Consider the following 5,465-nt stretch of genomic DNA (forward strand, 5'->3'; position numbering starts at 1 on the left):
CGCGCGAAGCGCGGAAGCTAAAGTGATTTATCAATTTTTCTTGCCATAAAAAGGGTCCCGTGAAAAGGGTATTCTCAAAGATATATTGAAACTTTCTTTGGAAAGATCAGATTTGATTACAAACAATTTAGCATCAGTGCATATTTTTAACTCGCAAAACGGAGGAGATTGGTAGAGGAAGATATTCCTTCCCGCGATGAGCAATGAAACTCTGAAATTTCAAAGGGCGGACGTTTCATCAAATGTAGATATCTCTAATACCCAATCGTCTCTAATTCAATTGATTTTCTAAGATTATTGAACTTCATTACAAGGAAAAATAGTGCGCATAAAGTTGAAACTTCTGTGATTTATTGAAATTATCTATCTAATAAAGGATGATTAATTTTTTTGACTTATCCTGAAGCGCTTCATTTTGAATATAAAGAAACTTAAGTGTCATTCAAAATTTCAAACTGAAGGCGCAAAACAGGACAGGAGATGAATGTATACAGGGAAATGACATGAAGTTTAATACAATTTGATAAAAAAAATATTGTACTTTTTTATTTAATACGACACGAATTCCATACCTTCCTCTTTTTAAATTAGGAACCTGTTTGCCCCCAAATTATGGTTGTTTATAGTAATGAGCTGAAAAGCGGGAGAAGCTGACTTTATGGAGGTGACGGCAGAAACTGATATAAAGATTTTACCCGCTCGGAGCCGACCAGAACAGAAGTTGCGCGATCAATTGAAAAAAAAGATAACTTCATACATTTACTTCGGCCTAACCTTACTCAAATTCATGCCCTAATGTATACAATTTTAACTTTAACTGGCAAGAAGCACATAGCTGAGGTGGAAAAACAGGGTTAGAGAAAAGGTGGGGGAACAATGGAAAACTTCAATATCGTCATTTAACCGCGCGCAGCGCGGAAGCAAAATTCATATATGAATTTAAAGCAAGAAGAGTGAAGGAGTTTCTCTTTTGAGAAAAAAATAAAGAATAAATAGAAAAAACACAAAGCTACCTTTCTTCCCTTTCCTTCCCTTTTCGTTTTCTCCTCTCCTTTTTTCCCTTCTTTTTTTTTCTTTTTGGGGACGTTTTTTTTGGGGGGGGGGCAACCGCCCCCCCCCTGGCTACGCGCCTGGATATGGCCTTGATCAGAACACTAGAAACTTGAGAAATGTCATGAATAATTACGAGCGAGCGGAGCAAGCGAGCCGAAATGTTTGCGTTTTTCCGTCAAAACATACAATTCTTCTCAATATCTTGTTGGTAAATCAAGTATTAGTCGATGCTACATGTCCTTCTATTCGTAACACTCATAATACGGCCTTGAACAGGAGACTAGATACTTATGGAATTTCATAAATTATTACGAGCGAGCGGAGCGAGCTAACCGACATTTTAGCGTTTCCCGTCATTTTGGTTTTCATATTGGTAAAACATATTTTGTAAGAAAACGTATGTCTTTGTCTTGGTTCACTTGTATTCATAAGTATACATCATGATAATCATGTATGGCCTTGTTAATGGCGATACCGTGATCATGTCGGCGACATGCGGAAATAAAAGATATAATAAAATGGAGCGAGCGAAGCGAGCGGAAATTTTTTCTGTGTTTTTCGTCGGAAACATGAGATTCTGTTCATTATTGCTGTCATATACATTATTGGGTAGGGGAACTGTCCGTAACCAGACCAAGGAGTTATCAGGCGCTTGCCCGAGGAAACGAAAGGGGGGGGGTTGAACCCCCGAACCCTCCCCCTTGCGTACGCGCCTGCTGTCCATACTTACCCAACGCACATATCCGGAAACTTTCATCTCTCTAACCCCAGACTGTTAATTGCCTCTAAATCAATACGACACCATGGTCCTGACATTTGGAATGGTCTTCCAAACAATATTAAAACGTGTTCAACCATATACTCATTAAAAGCCACTCTAAAGAAAACTTTCAATCTTATCAACCCCACCCTCCAAACCCTCCAAATTAAAACATTCACTCAAATATTCACATTCGCTATTTAATATTCTGATTTTACTCAACTGCTATACACAGCACCTGCACTTGCAATGCACCCACTTGGTCAGTAAATATCAATCTTAGTCACGAATCTTTTATGAGGCCGCCATCAATTCAAGCCTAACCGCTCACGATGGCGGTCTCCTGCGTTCATTTATTACATTATATGTATATGTTTACATTTATAAAAGATTAATTTATACTCACATCCTTATTTGTATTTATTATGTAATATGACCACATTGTTTATATTATGAATTATTTTGTATTTTGTAATTATAAATAATTTTGTATTGTGTTTTTGAACGCAGAAATAAATGCAAACAAACAAAACAAACAAAAAACTTACAGATCTAAGTAGGCAGAGCACTCCCAATTAGTAAATGCTGAGTGCTGACTACTGAGTCTACCTCAACTCTTTAATAAAAAGCATGTATATCTTTTCAAGAATATATTACCCAAAATAAAACATTAATTTTCTTTCATGCAGAATATGCAATTTAGTTGTTGCACAACCAGTATTCATACGCGGCGATACAGGGGCGTCATCCCCGTAAGATTTTTCAAGCCCCTGAAACAAAAAGTAGAAAAGAGAAGTTAAACGAGATTGAAAGCATCAAATGGTTAAAATAGAAATCGCTCGCGCTTCGCGCTCGCATTGATTCTTTTTTAAAAGTGATATTACATTTATTCATGAACACATCATTATAAAACCATTATTCAATTGCCTCTCCTTTATGTGCCTATGAAATAAGATAATTTAACATGCATTTAAGACACTTATTGCCTGGGGGGGGAGGGGCCGGCCAATTTTCCGAAAAGTAAACAGGGGCGCCAAAATCAGGTCGAATTTGGGCCCCCTCCCTACGAAATCCTGGATCCGCGCCTGGTAATCTGTATATACAGATTAGCAGAAATATCGTAATCTGTGTATACAGATTATAATCTGTATAATTACAGAAATACCGTAATCTGTATATACAGATTAGCAGAAATATCGTAATCTGTATATACAGATTAGCAGAAATACTGTAATCTGTATATACAGATTAGCAGAAATACCGTAATCTGTATATACAGATTAGCAGAAATACCGTAATCTGTATATAGAGATTAGCAGAAATACCGTAATCTGTATATACAGATAAGCAGAAACATGGGTGACGATCACGGGGGGATGGGGGATATATCCCCCCCAATATTTCAAGTGGGGGGTGGCCTGTATTATCATCCCCCCAATAATTTAGGGTAGAAAAATTATAATAATGATGATGAAAAAATGAAAAGTTTGATCATGATGATTATAGTGATGATTATAGTATGCCATCAATCACTTTGTTTCCCTCGCAATTTGTGTATATTGTTATTAAATAAAAACATTCTTTTTCAGGACTATCAAACAGATGGGTGGAGGTTCAAGATGAAAAAGAATGAAATGTAAATGATATTTTTTAACACATGGCATAAAATGACCCCAACGAAAAACAACTTTTGTTGATAGGGTGTTCCATCCCACCAGTGGTGAATAAATTAATTTGAATAAATCAATTAATTCAAAAGGGTGGAAAAATAAACAGGAGTAAAAGGGTGGCAAGATAAATCGGCTAAGGAATGACCATATAGCTAAATAGGTCTATGGAATGACGGTAAGCCCAATGGCGCACGAGAAGCCACACAGTTTGTAATTTGTGCTAGTCTTAATTGGTCCGAATCTGCATTTTGTCATCATGCATTAAGAAAAAAGATATTGCCAGTCGGGTTAGATTTAAGAGAGAAGTTGTATACACAGAGGCGTCGCCGGGGGGGGGGGGCGATCGCCCCACCAATGAAAATATTGGGGGGACATATCGTTTTGCCCCCTTCCCAATAATTCCGCATGAGCAACTAAAAAATAAAATAAGATTGTAATGCTACACTGAAACCAGCAAGCGAGATTGAGATACCAACTCGATTTTGATTTAAAATGTCTTCTTTTCAGATTGGAATATAAAAATTTTCAGCTCGCGCTTCGCGCTCGCATCATTTCTGATTAAATAGGTGAATAGAATGTCCCGTTTTCAGTTCTAAACCTCAAAAGAACTCCCGCTTCGATTTGCAATAATCTTTTGTTGGATATATATCTTGTTCTTTATTAAAAGCGTCCATTAAACTGTCTTTTTTCAGCTCGATATATCAAAATTTTCAGCTGCCGCTTTGCGCTCGCATCTATTGTTCTTCTAGATACCCATCTTAATCATTGGTACCAAAAATGTTTAGAATATCAAGCTTTCACGTCAGAATATAAATGGCGCTCTCTAGTGAGATACATGTATCTATCCTCCTCATGAGTTACTACAAACAAACCTAAACAGGTACATTTTTCCTGTTTTCATTGTCATACTAAAAAATTTCAGCTCGCGCTTCGCACTCGCATTGTTGGTGAGGGTGAGATATGTGTTTCTTATGAGTCACATATAAATATATATATATATATATATATATATATATATATATATATATATATATATATATGCATATATATATATATAAAATATAGGCCTATGTGTGTAGGGGTGTGTGGGTGAGCTTGTTCGTTTTGTGTGATCGAGCGCCTTTGGAACGTTGATGCATGATTTTGCCCCCCCCCCCCATCTGAAAAATGGATCGACGCCCCTGTGTATACATCATGCTCAATAAACAGATCACTATGTACATGGTCCAGACAATTTTTGTCATTTTTTTCTTTCGTATGAGTTTAGAGTAGGCTTACTTGTAACACAAATTGAATTTTCAAAAAAATTATATAAGTACAGTAAACTACAACAATGAAGGAATTTCCAAAAACACCATGCATATCAACCACTCCCAAATGTCCTAACTTGTGATTTTAGTGGGGGTAATGTTGAAAGATCCCCATCCACAAGAACATTTGTGTCAATCATCCCCCCAACCAAGAATACCGATCGACACCCATGAGCAGAAATACCGTAATCTGTATATACAGATTAGTAGAAATAGTGGGTTTTTTCTTCGTGGCACTAATGGTCTTTCGTAGGGCATTGCGACATTGTAAATCAAAGTGGGTAGAATTAATGACTACATGCTTTGATAACATGTGAGGCAGATTGATGAGAAGTTGGTTAAAGAGGAGTAAAGCTGATATACGGTTGAATGAATGTAGTCACGAGGAAATTGGTATATATTTTGTGTAATCTGACCGATATCAAGAGAAATAACTATTGAATGCTTCAGCAACAGATGCTGTACCCAAGATTTTAATTTGATTGTTAGCACAAGAAAGATGGTCATAACTCGTAACTAGACAAAAAAATGAAAAGCTCGAATCTTATTATTAGCCCTTTCCCCTTTGTTAATTTTATTCATGCCGCAATACATATTTTCGATTATTGATCTCGTAGGCCTAACTTCGAGAAGACCCAACGTGTTATTTATCGTCATAGATGATCTACAGCC

Source organism: Lytechinus variegatus, chromosome 1, assembly GCF_018143015.1.
Source record: "Lytechinus variegatus isolate NC3 chromosome 1, Lvar_3.0, whole genome shotgun sequence".
NCBI classification, from domain to species: domain Eukaryota; kingdom Metazoa; phylum Echinodermata; class Echinoidea; order Temnopleuroida; family Toxopneustidae; genus Lytechinus; species Lytechinus variegatus.